A 16,921-nucleotide genomic window follows, 5' to 3' on the forward strand; every position below is an offset into this window, starting at 1 on the left:
ACCTATTTATACATGCAAGGATTGCATTAGCCCTTTTGGCCACAGTGGCTCACTGGGATATAATGTTCATCTGATTATCCATTATGCTCTTCTAGTCATTTTCACAACTGGTGCTTACCAGAATAGTCCCCTATCTTGGAAATATGATGTACATTCTTTATTCTTAAATGATAATTATTTCCCTATAACAATTGGTCATGTCAAAATGGTAAGCTGGGTGCAAGCAAATAGTATGCAAGCAATCAAGATCACTCTGCATCAGTAACCCTCTTCATTATTTATGCTCCTCTAGTCCTTAGAATCTGCAAACTCTTGCAGTAATGACTTGGGGCTTCATTCAAAGGAATTTAGGGCATTGGAATGCTTAGCATTTGCAATGTTCAACTTTTAGGGGCCTATACAATCACGTGAACACCCCTGCAATCCACAAGGAGGGGTGCCAGGAGCGTATGACCCCATCACTTTTTTCCCAGCCGTAGGGGCAAGCAATGGGTGCGGGGTCAGAGAGGAGTGAGTAAGTGGGTGGATGGCGTCTTGGGGGGAAGGGATGGAATGAGGGTGGGGGTTCAGGGGGAAAGGGCAACATGGGGGGCGGGACTACAATTCAAGTGCCAAGAGCCCCCACACACTTGTAGGCTTTGTGGACAGGAGTAGCAGAAGCTTCCTAAATTAAGCATCTAGGCTCTCTATGCAATGAAGGGGGAGAGTTAAGCACCTTAGAATTCAGTTCATAGGAGCCAGGGCATTAGGTGGGGAGCCACCTAAGTTAGTCAAATAGGAGATGCTGGTAACAGGGGTATGTGTTGTAAGCCACATCCCTCTAACAGAGAGAAATTCCTCTCTCTGCTAATGGTCCATGACTGAGTGCCCCTGTCCTGGAATCAGGTGGCTTAGATAGCTGAGTTGTTTCTAGTGATTGGAGCTGGGAGACTGGACCCTGTATGCTTTACCCCCAACTCTGCCAGCTGGATGCCCTACTTGCCAGGCTCCAGAGTCATTTTCTCTCTCTTTCTCTCTGCCCCACTGACTTCAGATAGTCACACCTGATACATCAATGGCATGACCAAGGACTAATTATTTGTCCTAATTTGCTGAAATTTCCCACCCTCTCCTTATTTATTTCCCTTCCCATTGTACAGTCAGTAAAATTCCTACCACTCTTTGTAGCACAGGTACGCTACACACAATATGACAGGAGTGCCTGTCTGACTCATGTCTGTAGAGAAACATTAATAAAGACTTCATAGGGCTGTATTTCATAAAACAAATATTTCCAAGGCCAGCATTGGAGGAGCTCTCTCCTACAGATGATCATGTAACATGTGAAATGTTACACATGTTTTGATAATACATACTCCTATATTGTAACTACTTCTGCTAAACTATATGTTCCACCTTGTATTTAGCTGTGACACTGAGTACGTTTCCCAGAGCTGAAGCAGAGCTCTCTGTAGCTCGAAACTTTGTTTCTCCCACCACCAAAAGCTGGTCCAATAAAAGATAGTACCTCACCTACCTTGTCTCACAGTGGCATTTAGCCCCACAGTTCCACACTATAGTACTCTTGAACACCTTGTAAATCACTTTGATGCTCTATCAAGGTTGCATGCTTCAGCACTCAAGCACAGGAAATGCCAAAGTAGAGGCTACCCCTTCAATTCTAACCCTTGTGCCTAGCAGTCATTTGAAAACTATCACTTCGTATTGCATACTAAGTAATATTGCTCTTCCAGAACCTCTGGTCTAGCTGTCAGATGCTCTTCCTATCATTCACATGTATGAAACATACACAGTAACCAGGACTGGCTCTAGCTATTTCGCCACCCCAAGCTCGGCGGCATGTCGTGGAGGGCTCTCTGCCGCTCGCCGGTCCCGTGGCTCCAGTGGATCTCCCACAGACATGGCTGTGGAAGTTCTGCTGGTCTCGCGGCTCCGGTGGGTCTCCCGCAGGCGTGCCTGTGGCTGGTCTACCGGAGCTGCGGGACGAGCGGACCCTCCACAGGCACGCCTACGGGAGATCCACCGGAGCCGCTTGCCGCCCTCCCGGCAAGCGGCAGAGCGCCTTCTGCGGTATGCCGCCCCAAGTGCGCGCTTGGCGTGCTGGGGCCTGGAGCCGGCCCTGACAGTAACCATTATTGTGTCTTGTGTAACATTACACCCAACAAATGTAATAGAACTCAGACTTGCAAATGCAGTTGGCATATAGCTCTTTTCATAGTTTGCTTCCTTATACTCCTCAATTGTACTGCAGAAGCAGCAGTCAGATTTTAGAGCAGAAGCAGGGCTGCCTGGGGGTTGGGGCAATTTGCCCCGGGCCCTGCAGGGACCCCCACGAGAATATAGTATTCTATAGTATTGCAACTTTTTTTAATGGAAGGGGCCCCCAAAATTGCTTTGCCCCAGGCCCCTTGAATCCTCTGGGTGACCCTGAGCAGAAGAAATAAATTGTATGATATATGGGTAATAATTAAATACACAGGTAAGAAATCTAAAGATAAACTGGACATTTCTGTGAAAATAGTTAAACATAAATATACATGACCAGAAAAAGTTGCAACTCTGTCAGGTTTAGAGAGAGGAGGTATAAATGCTATGTGATCATGTGTGTAAGGCTGTACCATACTGCATCCATGTAAAGAAGATGCAGTTAAATCTGTAAATGTGAGCTTAATTTTGTCCTGGCCTGATTCTCAAGTGCACTCTTCACATTCTTATTGTGACTTTGCAAATATAGCTCATATTCTGTGCATTAATACACTGCCAACTCCAAGAAACCAAGCCTTTCAAAGAAAGCTGCACTTCAAGCTGAAAGCCAAGACAAAACTCAGAGGGACACCTGGAAGAGTTGAGCAGGGTGAAGGAGTGTCATCCCAGGGATAAGATAGGACACTGCACTATAATCCAGAGATCTGAATTGCTATTCCTAGGCCTGGCACTAACTCATTATGTGACTCAGGGCAAGTTCTTTCAATGCTCTGTGCCTCCATTTCGCATCTGTATAACGGGAATGATGACACTTATGAAGTACTTTGAGAGCTCTCGCTGTGCTTATACTCAGTAACTAACACAATGGGGCTCAGTCTCTGGTGGGCCTCTAGGTGCTACTGGGCTGCAATTGTGAACTTCCCAGCAGGGGCATAATCACTACAGGAGTTTGTGCAATGTAACTCTGCTCCATAAAAATCCCACGTGCCAAAAGCTGTGCCAGATGCAACTCCTATACGTGGAGGAAATGATCTAGCTGTTCTTAAATTCCTAGTTTCTGTAATAATCCACAAGAAAATGTAGGAACCCCACAGAATTTCTCATGTATGCATAAATTGCGTTTAACTCCCCTGGCCATAAGAAAAAATAATCAGAGTTACCAATGATCCCCTCCACACACACACACACACCACCTTGCAAAAGAAGAGATATATCAATATAAAGGGCTCTTTAAACCAATTTCTGTACGCCTCCCCGACGAGAGGAGTAGCGCTGAAATCGGTATTACCATGTCAGAATAGGGTTAGTATGGCCGTAAATCGACAGTATTGGCCTCCGGGCGGTATCCCACAGTGCATCACTGTGACCGCTCTGGACAGCAATCTGAACTCGGAGGCACTGGCCAAGTAGGAAAAGCCCCGGAAACTTTTGAATTTCATTTCCTGTTTGGCCAGCGTGGAGAGCTCATGAGCACAGGTGACTATGCAGTCTCCTGAGACTCAAAAAAGAGCTCCAGCATGGACCGCAGGGGAGGTACTGGATCTGATCACTATATGGGGAGAGGATTCTGTGCTAACAGAACTCCGTTCCAAAAGACGAAATGAAAAAAACATTTGAAAAAATTTCCAAGGCTATGATGGAGAAAGGCCACACCAGGGACTCAGTGCAGTGCAGAGTGAAAGTTAAGGAGCTCATACAAGCCTACCAGAAAACCAAAGAAGCAAACGGAAGGTCCGGGGAAGGGCCGAAAACATGCCGCTTCTACGCTGAGCTGCATGCAATTCTAGGAGGGACCGCCACCACTACCCCACCCCTGTCCGTGGATTCCGAGGTGGGGGTGGTAATCTCAGCCATGGCTGAGGATTCTGCGGATAGGGAAGATGAGGAGGAGGAAGAGGAGGACGAGCTTGCAGAGAGCACACAGCACTCCATTCTCCCCAACAGCCAGGAGCTTTTTCTCACCCAGATGGAATTACCCTCCCAGCCCTCCCAAGCCAGTAGCCCAGACAATGAAGCCATGGAAGCGACCTCTGGTGAGTGTACCTTTGTAAATAAAAAACATGGTTTAAAAGCAAGCGTTTTTTAATGATTGATTTGCCCTGAGGACTTGGGATGCATTCGCGGCCAGTACAGTTATTGGAAAAGTTTGTTAACATGTCTGGGGATGGAGCGGAAATCCTCCAGGGACATCTCCATGAAGATGTCCTGGAAGTACTCCAAAAGCCTTTGCAGAAGGTTTCTGGGCAAGGCAGCCTTATTCCGTTCACCATGGTAGGACACTTGACCACGCCATGCATGTAACAAGTAATCTGGTATCATTGCATGACAAAGCCTAGCTGCTTATGGTCCCAGTGATTGCTGGCATTTAAGCAACATCCGTTCTGTATCTCACTGTGTTATCCTCAGGAGAGTGATATCGTGCACGGTAACCTGGTTGAAATTCAGGAATTTAATTAAGGGGACAGAGATGGCCATTCCTACTGGGCTGTTTGCCTGTTGCTTAAAAGAAATCCTTCCTTGCAGGTAGCCAAGTGGGGAGAGGGGAGGCGGGGTAATGGCGTTGAGCTTTTTCGTGTTTGACTAGCAAGGATCTTCCCTGCTACCAGCCACGCGGTGTGGGGAGAAGGGGGGTAATTAGCAGTGATCTTCCATGTTATCAGCCACGTAAAGGGGTAAAGCAGTCATCCCAGAGAATTGGATAGGGGAGTGGTTTCTGCTGCTGCATGTTAACAGGAAAGAAGCAGTACTGAACGGGATTTGCTTGGTATTTAGGAAAGGAGGGCACTGTGTATATGAAGGCTGCAGAAACCGAAAGACAATGGCTTACCATGGCAGCATGCAAGCTGAATTCTGCTGCCCGGACCTGTGTCTGTGAGATCTCTAACACCAGAGCCGCAGGCACTCAATATTAAGATGCAAAATGCGACCTTGTACTGAAATCACATGTGCTATTTAAGGTGAATAGTGTTGTTCACTGTGAAAAAGTATAACCATTGTTCTGTAAAATGTATCTTTTTAAATACTTCTCTCCCTTTTTTATCTTCCTCATGCAGCTGCAAATTTTTCAAGCCTCCCTACTCCATCCCGAAGGTTATCTCAGATAAGGTGGAGGAAAAAAAAAGATGCGAGACTAAATGTTCTCGGAAATCATGGAAGTAACCCGCAATGAAAGAGCTCATCTGAATGAGTGGAAGGACGTGGTATCAAATTACAGGAAAGATGCCAGTGAATGTGAGGACAGGAGGGACCAACGTGAGGAGAGGAGAGACGCTCGAGATGAGAGGTGGTGGCAGGAAGATTAGAGGTGCAGGCAGGAAGATCAGCAGTGGCGGGATGCAAGGCTGGGGCTGTTAGTGATCAAACTGACATCCTCCGACGTCCGGTGGAGCTTCAGGAACAGCAGCAGGTCACAGAGTGCCGCTGCAGCCCCTGTGTAGCCACCCTCACCACTCACCATGTTCCATATCTTCCTCACCCAGATGTGCAAGAACGCGTGGGGGAACGCTTCGTGCACCCACCCACTCCACCCCCGTGGACAGCCCAACCAAAAGGCTGTCATTACTTTGAAATATTTTTAGTGGCCTTTTCCTTCCCTCCTATCCTCCTCCCAAACCACATCTGGGATACCTTGTCAGTTCTGTCCCATTTTTATAATGACTTTTTAATAAAGAATACATGATTTTTAAACGATAGTGACTTTATTTCCTTAAGCAAGCTGTAATCAAAGGGGGAGGGTGGGTTGCTTACAGGGAATGAGTCAATCAAGGTGGGGGGGTTCATCGAGGGGAAACAAACACAACAGTCACACCGTACCCTGGCCTGTGATGAAACTCCTTTTCAAAGCATCTTTGATGCGCACCGCTTCGTGGTGTGCTCTTCTATTGGCCCTGGTGTCTGGCTGCGTGTAATCGGCGGCCAGGTGATTTGCCTCAGCCTCCCACACCGCCATAAAGGTCTCCCCCTTACTTTCACAGAGATTGTGGAGCACACAGCAAGCAGCAATAACAATGGGGACATTGGATTGGCTGAGGTCAGAGCGAGTCAGTAATGTGCGCCAGCGCGCCTTTAAACGGCCAAATGTACATTCTACCATCATTCTGCACTTGCTCAGCCTGTAGTTGAACAGCTCCTGACTACTATCCAGGCTGCCTGTGTATGGCTTCTCCTGGCATCAAGGGGTAGGCTGGGTCACCCAGGATAACTACAGGCATTTCAACATCCCTAACTGTTATTTTTTGGTCTGGGAAGTAATTCCCTTGCTGCAGCCGTTTAAACAGAGTAGTGTTCCTGAAGATGCGAGCGTCATGAACCCTTCCTGGTCATCCCACGTGGATGTTGGTGAAACGTCCCTTGTGATCCACCAGTGCTTGCAGCACCATTGAAAAGTACCCCTTGCGGCTTACATATTGGGTGTCCTGGTGCTCTGGTGCCAAGATAGGGATATGGGTTCCATCTATCGCCCCCCCCAAAGTTAGGGAATCCCATTGCAGCAAAGCCATCCACTATGACCTGCACGTTTCCCAGAGTCACAACCTTTCGTAGCAGCAGCTTAATGATTGCTTTGGCTACTTGCATCACAGCAGCCTCCACAGTAGATTTTCCCACTCCAAATTGATTCCCGACTGACCAATAGCTGTCTCGCATTGCAAGCTTCCAGCGGGCTATTGCCACTCACTTCTCCACTGTGAGGGCTGCTCTCATCTTGGTATTACGGCGTTTCAGGGCAGGGGAAAGCAAGTCACAAAGTTCCATGAAAGTGCCCTTACGCATGCGAAAGTTTCGCAGCCACTGCGAATCGTCCCAAACCTGCAAAACTATGTGGTTCCACCAGTCTGTGCTTGTTTCCTAGGCCCAAAATCGGCATTCAATGGCTAGAACCTGCCTCATTACCAGCAGGAACTCCAAAGTGCAGGGGCCCATGGTTTGAGAGAATTCTGTGTCCTTGTCCTCATCAATCTCCTCGCTGCTCTGCCGTAGCCGCCTCTTCCTCGCCTGGCTATGCAGGTCCTGGTTCAGCATAGACTGCACGAGAATGCGTGAGATGTTTACAATGTCCACGATTGTGGTCTTGATCTGAGCAGAGTCCATGCTTGCTGTGCTATGGCGTTTGCACAGTTCACCCAGGAAAAAAGGCGCGAAACGGCTGTCTGCTGCTCTCATGGAGGGAGGGGTGAGGCTGTACCCAGAACCACCTGCGACAATGTTTTTTGCCCCATCAGGCACTGGGATCTTAACCCAGAATTCCAAAGGGTGGAGGAGACTGTGGGAACTATGGGATAGCTACGGAATAGCTACCCACAGTGCAACGCTCCGGAAATAGACGCTAACCTCGGTACATGGACGCACACCGCCGAATTAATGTGCTTAGTGTGGCTGCGTGCACTCGACTTTATACAATCTGTTTTACAAAACCGGTTTATGTAAAATCGGAATAATCCCGTAGTGTAGACATACCCTCAGACTAGTCATTTCAGTTCTTTGTGCTCCGTTCTCCATTTGTAAAAGAGGGAAAATGTTTTCTTCCACCCATTGTCTGTTTAGATTATAAATTCTTAGGGAAAGAGATCGTCTTCTGCTTCTGCCTAGCACAACAAGACCTGAGTCAGTTGGGGACTTCAGGCACTGCCATAATACAAATAATAGCAATAGTAGTTTACCCAATTTCTCATTAAAACAATTCCATCACTAGATTGGTGGCAAACAATGGTAATAGTAGTGCTGTTGCCAAAGGGCCAGCCTTTTAAAGGTATTGAGGCACCTAAAGATGCGGATAGGGATCTAGTGAGATGTTCAAAATGCAAGGTGCCTATCTCTATCAATGGGAATTATGTGCCTAGGAATTTTTTTAAAATCCCACCAGTGCCTATTTACCTTTCTGTGTTCCTAAATACTTTTGAAAATCTGACTCTTAGTATCTAAGATGCAGGTAGAACATGTGCTGCGAAGGTTTTCTAAAAGCTCTGTTCTAGGAATTATTGTGGGGACAGGGCCAGCTCTACCATTTTTGCCATTTTTACCATTTTTGCTGCCTCAAGCAAAAAAAAAAAAGCTGCTTGGATTGCTGCGCCAAGAATGGACAGAATGCCGCGGCCTGTAAACATTTGCCATCCCAGGAACGTACTTCCTCTGTTGGTGCCTGTGTGGGGAAGCTCTATAGCCTGCATTATACAGGAGGTCAGACTAGCTGACCACAGTGGGCCTTTCTGGCCTTAAAATCTATGAATCTATGAGTCAGGCTTTCAAATGAAGATTTGGGGAAGCTGTGGTCCATTCTCACATTATTGCCTTTCATTTGGCAGAATAATCTTATTCTCTTGTTTTTTCAGTTAAACCTACAGTTTTTGCAGAAAGTCATGGCATGGCTTCTGGTCAGCGGCAGCAAGATTATGACAGTTACTGGGTGTGTTTAGGCTCCATGATGACCAAATTCCAGCAATGTGCTTACCATCACTCCCAGGTCAAGGTGAGGGATGCAGGCCAAAGCATCTGGGAGGCTCTTCAAACTAGTTCCCTGGTAGGAACAAAGTTCTTCTTTCCCCTTCATCCTCATCGCAGAGATGTTCTGGGCAGGACCACAATATAACTAATCTTCTTCTTTGAGTGGCCTCTGCATATTCCCACTCTTGAGATGTAACCAGTGCTTAATTTGTAATGAAAGTGGTGCTGGAACTCAAGCAATTAAGTGCTGGTGATCAAGAATTTTTTTACTTTCATATCTGATATGGCAAGCCCAGAAGTGCCAGAGTTATGAATGGCCAAGCCTAAAGGTGCCGGGGCTCAGCCCTGGCAAGCCCTGACACAAAGTAAGCACTGAATGTACCTGTGGCACAGCCAGGATCAATGGAACTTTTTATTGCCATTGGAACACTACCTTACACCCTTCTCTTGTGATTCCAGATGTTTGCAAGGCAGAGCAATAAAAGTGGTGTGGAGCACCAACTGTCACAGTTCCTTTCAACCGTGGTGGCAGACGGAACGGGAACCTCACCTGGTCCATGGACCCAGTTTTGTCAGAATGTATCATCCAGTACCGCCTTCATCAGGATTAGTGTTAGTTAGCTTCTTCAGTTAGACAGTTTTTACTTATCTTTTGCAGGTTTGGCAGCTTCATCGTTGTTCTTTGTCTCAGTATCTTTTTTTATCTTTAGCAATCCAGTCTTTACGAGAGTCCAAGATTACAAGACTTCTTATTTATCTAGGCTCATTCCAGACTGTCTATAGCAGTGATACTCAGACTGAGGCTCACAAGCAGCAAGTGTCTCTTTAATGTGTCTCTTGTGGCTCTTTGCAGCACGGGATATTAAAACACTGTGATTTAATTATTAACCAATCTAAATTATTTACCATTCAGAATGCTTTTCCTATGTTATTAACCAATGAAGTTATCAACTTGCACTAAGTTATTAACTGATTTACTGTGTAAGTAATATATATATATATATATATATAAAACTAAATATAATATAGTACTATAGTAAATGAAACAATGAATTCACACTACTGGGTAATGTTGATCTCTAATAAGGCTACTGGACCACTGAACGCTGAGTATCACTGGTATATAGCTTCAACAGAAGCTCCACAACGATCAGGGGGAATCATACCGAACAGGGCTGGATTGGCATGGAAAACATCAAAGGGGGCAGGAATAATGGTTCTGTATTGGGGAACAGTTTTAGAACCAAACAATAGTGTAAACGTTTCCCATTTCAAGAGATATTTCTAAAAATTGTACTTTCACACTATTAATTTGCTTGCTGCAGTTGCAGAAATATTGCATCATTGCCTTGATTCATACAATCACCCAACCCCTGAAGACCATCTACCAGATCCTACTGGTTATTATTGAACACTTTCCCGTCAACTTTCAGGACAAGATGCAACAAGTTTCCCATACCACAGAAGTACTCCATGCTTCAGTCTCCACTCTTGATTCCTTCCAAGATCTGTCTAGACAAATCCTCTCCCAAATATGGGAGAAAGAGACCAAGGAGGAGGAACATATATGTGAATGAGCTGCTGGAGTATGTGGTGTACAGTACATCTCTCTGTTGGTTTGTGGGACCCTTCAATGCTTTAAGAGGTAGAACATAAGCAGACTCCACAGAAACTGCAGAATATGGATAAGAAGGCGCACATAGCAAGTGACACTGCAGAAGTTTGGAAACTGTTACAGGACAGGGTGGTCTTGGTGGAACTAATTTATTTGTAGAACTGTCAAGTTTGTCAAATGAAAGCTTTGATCTTTGTGAACTCATGCATCTGAAGAAGTGGGTATTCACCCACGAAAGCTCATGCTCCAAAACGTCTGTTAGTCTATAAGGTGCCACAGGATTCTTTGCTGCTTTTTCAGCTCTGAGATTGAGCTGAGTCTCAGAACAGCCTGGAAGTAAGTAAATAAATCAGGTTCTTTGAAAGTCCCTTTGGAATCATTTAAATACAGGCTGTGGGAGGGGAAAGGAAACTATAAAAAGTCTGACCTTGAGCAAGATTTTTTGGTTACATGTGTGGCAAACAGACTCAATTTAAAACAGGGAGGTTAATAGAAGATTAGGAATTTTAGCAGATAGCAAACAGAATGTGCCATTGCATAGTCCTTTACATAAGAACATAGGAACGGCCATACTGGGTCAGACCAAAGGTCCATCTAGCCCAGTGTCCTGTCTTCCCACAGTGGCCAATGTCAGGTGACCCAGAGGGAACAAACAGAACAGGTAATCATCAAGTGATCCATCCCCTGTTGCCCATTCCCAGCTTCTGGCAAACAGAGGCTAGGGACACCATCCCTGTCCTTCTTGGCTAATAGTGAATGATGGACCTATCCTCCATGAACTTATCTTGTTCTTTTTTGAACCCTGTTATAGTTTCAATTCTGTTAGAGTTCCAGTTGTCTTCTCTTGTGACTAGAAAGCTCTGTAAGGGCAACGTTGAGATTTGCCCTACATAGTCTGGTAGTACTGGCTGAGTAGGGAATCACTGTTCTGTGGCTGATGGGATATCAGGCTCCGGGCGGATGCTACTGTCTTCCCCAGTGTAAGTGCGAAGAGAGTAGGCAGACCAGACAGAAGAATAAATATATAGGACTTCACTATATGTCCTGGGACATTTGCACAATACAGGCTTGCTTCTCCACTGCTTTGCACCTTGTGTAGTCATTTGCCCCTGTGCACAGTGGGTGTGAGATGCTGCCACATCAGAATGGTCATGTAACCCAGCCTAACATAGTGGGGTGTTTTGTCCCCCACCCCACCCCACCCCACCCCGGTAGCCAGGCCACCTAAAGAGGTGTATGAGTTTGCTAAGGAACCTGGATTCTTCAGCACAGGTAAGAGAGGCTCAATTTGACACAGGATGAAGAATCCTCACTAGAGCTGGGTAAAATATTTTTTCATCATAAATTTGCGAAAAAATGCATTTTTCAGAACACAGAAGTTATTTGCAAATTCAAGTATATAATGGGGGAAAGAAATGGAAAAAGTCAAAACAGTTTGTTTTGTTCATTTCAAAATGAAATGTTTTGACTTTTCATTTCCAATAGTTTCATTTTTGACATCTTTAAATGAAAGTCTTTATTTTTTTTTCATTTTGAAATGGTGTTTCTTTTCCAAATGTAGCTAGATTTAAAAAAAGGGAGGGGGTAAAAAGCACCCAAAACCTACATGAAATGAAAAACTGAAAAAAAACTCATTTAGGGTCAAGTGAATTGTTTTGTTTGGCTTGAAACACATTTGCTCATTTATTCCATTTCGATGAGGAAAAACTGAAAAATAAAATGAGTTTTGATTTGAACTGATTGTTTTAAATTTTATTTTTTGTTCAGCCCCTGAAATGAAAAATTCATTATTTGCTCAGTCCTGGTCCGCACGCAAATATTTGAACGTTGCATGACAATGTTCAGTGGAAAAGGTGGCAGCATCTCAGAATCTCAATCTAGTTGCCCATTTGGGATAAACATTTAGAAGGGAAGGAGATAGTGTAACGCTGACAAACTCCAGTCGGCAGGACTGAACTGGGGATCTCTGGAGCTTAGTGCATGATGCTCTGCTGCATGAGCTAAAATCCAACTGGCTATTAGCTGAGGCTGTGGAGCAGACTCCTTAATTGCTCTCTCTGGAAGTGGTCTCGGTGCCACTCGCTGAGCCAGAACACCACACCCAGAAGATGTGTGGGTTACAATAGCACTAATATTAAAAGACTACAAGGGTGGGAATTATGATGGATTCAGCACTGGCTACGGTATCAAAATTACACTAAAGATTCTCAGTTGCTTCTGGTTTATCCATGACTCTTTTGCTGTCCTAAATAACTGCACCAGAACCTCATACTACTTAAAAAATATCACAAGTAATGCCATGAAGTGGTTTGTCCGACAAGGCTGTACTGTACAGTGAGCAAGAAGGAATCCAATGAGAAATTGTATTTTCATGCAATCATGCTCATTTTACAGATGTTTACAGTTTTCTTGATAGTTTCTATGCCATCAATACAGATAAATATCAATGGAGAGGAGAGGTCTTTTCCTTAAGCATTACAAAATGCAGATTGAATGCCAAAATGCCAGAAAGAACATTTGAGAAATGTAGCTTCATATGTTTAGAATGAGCAGTAAAATACTTCCAAATTCAGTTACTTGGAGAACTTTTTGCCTTGCGAGTTATATGATAAAGTGGCCTCATTCTGGGACAACCCCAAAACAGTCAGGGTACATCAGAGGTCCCATCCAGACTTACATTTCTGTGTTTCTTGCATTATCTGGAGTGGCTGGTCTTCAAGTGCTGATGGAGCTAAGCTCTATCAATATAATGTGACAACAGATTATGGAAAAAAACCTTGAAAACATGAAAAGAACAAAAATGGATGCACAGGGAACTGCCTGCCTTTGCAGAGATCCTGACAGAGGAGCTCAGAGAGGCGTGAACTGCCCCATTCATCAAAGTCGGGTAACTCCAATGCCAAGTGATGGTGATATACATGTCTAGATTTTCAACTATCTCACTGCTGATCAAAGTAAGCAAGAAAAGAGAGGGAGGATTAGAGATCTGCCCGGGGTAGCATCTCATTTTAATGGTGAGAGTGGATGTCATTAGGGAACTATTCACACTCCCATGGCCAATATCTGACCCTTGAGGCCAAAAGACCAGATGCCACCAACCCCACAGAGCCCAGCTAGGCATTTATCTGTTGAAATCCTGGGAAGGTGGGTGGGCGCACATCAAGAACAGCGAGGACCAAGTGGAGGGTAAAGAGTTACCTCCCTTGGTATGGATGCCGCTCCTACATCTGAAGGAGGCTGGGGGCAGACACAGGCAGACATCACTGTCTCACTTCTATTCAGTGGATAATCTCAAGCTTTTCTTTGCAACCATGTAGGACAGAAACATATTTTTTAAATGACAGCTGAGATTGACATAATCACATGACTGGGATCCAGACCTGTGGCTATTGTGCCTCCATCTTAATCTGGTCATATCCAGTGTTGTAGCTGAACCTTAGAGAGAACCCAAAGGGAACCCAGCAGAGCATGTGTGCTCATGTTTTTTATACCTGCACAATCTGCTATAAGTAGCATCTCATACAGGCAGAGCTTGGATTGTGGCAGGCTTGGAACAGTACCACCACCTTTTTTCCAGTTCAATCCAATTCCAATTCAAACTCTGAGGGAAAACAATGAAGGGGTGACAAAAGGATAAACACTCTTTTCTCTCACCCTTCCCTGAAACAGAAAGTGGCACTGACATAACCTTAGTCCCAGATTTGGACCTTAGCGTCCAAAATATGGGGGTTAGCATGAAAACCTCCAAGCTTAGTTACTAGCTTGGACCTGGTACCTGCTGCCACCACCCAAAAAATTAGAGTGTTTTGGGGCACTCTGGTCCCCCTGAAAAACCTTCCCTGGGGACCCCAAGACCCAAATCCCTTGAGTCTCACAACAAAGGGAAATAATCCTTTTTCCCTTCCCCCCTCTCTGTTCCCAGTCCTGGAAACAAAAAGTACTTTCCTATTCCCCCAGAGGGAATGCAAAATCAGGCTAGCAAATCCAACACACAGATCTCCCCGATTTCTTCCTCCCACCAATTCCCTGGTGAGTACAGACTCAATTTCCCTGAAGTAAAGAAAAACTCCAACCGGTCTTAAAAGAAAGCTTTATATAAAAAGAAAGAAAAATACATACAAATGGGCTCTCTGTATTAAGATGACACAACACAGGGTCAATTGCTTAAAAGAATATTGAATAAACAGCCTTATTCAAAAAGAATACAAATCAAAGCACTCCAGCACTTATATTCATGCAAATACCAAAGAAAAGAAACCATAGAACTTACTATCTGATCTCTTTGTCCTTACACTTAGAAACAGAAGACTAGAAAGTAGAAACTACTTCTCCAAAGCTCAGAGAAAGCAGGCAGACAGACAAAAGACTCAGACACTAAATTCCCTCCACCCAAAGTTGAAAAAATCCGGTTTCCTGATTGGTCCTCTGGTCAGGTGCTTCAGGTGAAAGAGACATTAACCCTTAGCTATCTGTTTATGACACGCCCCCCAAATTGCAGACAGTGGGGAAGCTCACTGGCGGCGATTTCCTTCTAGAACTTTAAAATAAACAGATTACTACAACACATGCACCTTTACATATACTACTAAGTATATAACTAACAGACTTCTACATTTTAAGAACACTTTTTAACTACTGAATTCTGGGAAACTCTCACGGGAGAGTGCATCAGCAACTTTATTAGAAGCTCCTGTGATGTGTTGAATTTCAAAATCAAAATCTTGGAGAGCTAAACTCCAACGAAGAAGTTTCTTGTTGTTCCCCTTGGCAGTATGAAGCCACTTTAGTGCAGCATGATCAGTTTGTAGCTGGAACCGCCGTCCCCAAACATATGGGCGTAGCTTTTCCAGGGCGTACACAATGGCATAGCATTCCTTTTCACTGACTGACCAGTGACTTTCCCTCTCAGACAGTTTCTTACTGAGAAACACGACAGGATGGAAGTTGTGATCTGTTGCTTCCTGCATGAGCACTGCTCCTATACCACGCTCAGATGCATCTGTGGTTACTAGGAATGGCTTGTCAAAGTCCGGGGCCCTGAGCACAGGGTCAGACATGAGCGTCGCCTTAAGCTGGGTAAAGGCCTTTTGACACTCATCAGTCCACTTAATGGCATTTGGCTGGGTCTTTTTGGTCAGGTCGGTCAATGGGGCAGCGATTTGGCTGTAGTGTGGTACAAATCGCCTGTAGTATCCGGCCAAGCCTAAGAAGGATTGGACCTGCTTCTTTGACCGTGGGACAGGCCACTTTTGGATAGCATCCACCTTGGCCTGTAGGGGGTTTATGGTTCCTCGACCCACCTGGTGCCCCAGGTAAGTCACTCTGTTTTGGCCTATTTGACACTTTTTGGCCTTAACAGTTAGTCCTGCCTGCCTGATGCGCTCAAAGACCTTTTCCAGGTGTAGTAGGTGTTCGGGCCAGGAGTCGGAAAAAATGGCCACATCATCGAGGTAGGCAACTGCAAATTCTCCCAGTCCAGCTAGTAGACCATCTACCAGCCTCTGGAAGGTGGCGGGTGCATTTCGAAGGCCGAAAGGAAGGACATTGAATTCATACACCCCCGCATGGGTGACGAATGCTGACCTCTCCTTGGCAGGTTCATCTAGCGGTACTTGCCAGTACCCCTTGGTTAAGTCTATTGTAGAGATGAACTGGGCACGTCCCAACTTTTCCAATAGCTCATCGGTACGTGGCATTGGATAGTTGTCCGGACGAGTTACAGCATTTAGCTTACGGTAGTCCACGCAAAAGCGTATTTCCCCATCTGGTTTGGGTACCAGAACCACTGGAGATGCCCATGCACTAGTAGATGAGCGGATTATACCCATCTGTAGCATGTTCTGGATCTCCCGTTCTATAGCAGCTTGGGCATGAGGAGACACTCGGTAGGGTGGGGTTCTGATTGGGTGAGCATTACCTGTATCAATGGAGTGGTATGCCCGTTCAGTCCGTCCTGGGGTGGCTGAGAACAATGGGGAGAAGCTAGTGCACAGCTCCTTGATTTGTTGCCGCTGCAGACGTTCCAGGGTGGTTGAGAGGTACACCTCTTCCACGCCACCGTCTTTTTTTCCGTCGTAGTAGACACCGTCAGGCCACTCAGCATCATCTCCCTGGACTGTAAACTGACAAACCTGTAAGTCTCTGGAATAGAAAGGCTTGAGAGAATTAACATGGTACACTTTAGGCTTTAGTGAGGAATTGGGAAATGCTATGAGGTAGTTTACAGCTCCCAGGCGCTCTTGGACCGTGAAGGGCCCTTCCCATGATGCTTCCATCTTATGGGCCTGTTGCGCCTTCAAGACCATAACCTGGTCTCCTACCTTGAAGGACCGATCTCTGGCATGTCTGTCATACCAGGCCTTTTGCTCTTCCTGAGCATCCTTTAGATTCTCTCTAGCAAGGGCTAAAGAGTGTCGGAGGGTGCTTTGTAGGTTGCTTACAAAGTCCAGAATGTTAGTTCCTGGAGAAGGCGTAAACCCCTCCCATTGCTGCTTCACCAACTGTAATGGCCCCTTAACCTCGTGACCATACACAAGTTCAAATGGTGAAAACCCTAAACTGGGATGTGGTACAGCCCTGTAGGCAAACAGCAACTGCTGCAACACTAGGTCCCAATTATTGGAGAATTCGTTGATGAATTTTCATATCATGGCCCCCAAAGTT

The 16,921-nt window shown here is 45.4% G+C and overlaps 2 protein-coding genes across 2 annotated transcripts in view; both read left to right on the forward strand.

Annotated features, from left to right (window-relative positions):
* LOC127058777 (perilipin-3-like) overlaps positions 1 to 16,921 on the forward strand; it is a 74,768-nt gene that overhangs the window by 18,030 nt on the left and 39,817 nt on the right. The window lies entirely within an intron of this gene.
* The window catches only part of LOC127058758 (perilipin-3-like), an 81,451-nt gene continuing 75,084 nt past the window's right edge, over positions 10,555 to 16,921 (forward strand). Inside the window, exon 1 of the mRNA XM_050968955.1 lies at positions 10,555 to 10,594. The gene's annotated coding sequence lies outside the window, so the exon portion shown is untranslated. The remainder of the gene's footprint in view (positions 10,595 to 16,921) is intronic.

Source organism: Gopherus flavomarginatus, chromosome 1 (genome assembly GCF_025201925.1).
Source record: "Gopherus flavomarginatus isolate rGopFla2 chromosome 1, rGopFla2.mat.asm, whole genome shotgun sequence".
Classification (NCBI taxonomy): Eukaryota; Metazoa; Chordata; order Testudines; family Testudinidae; genus Gopherus; species Gopherus flavomarginatus.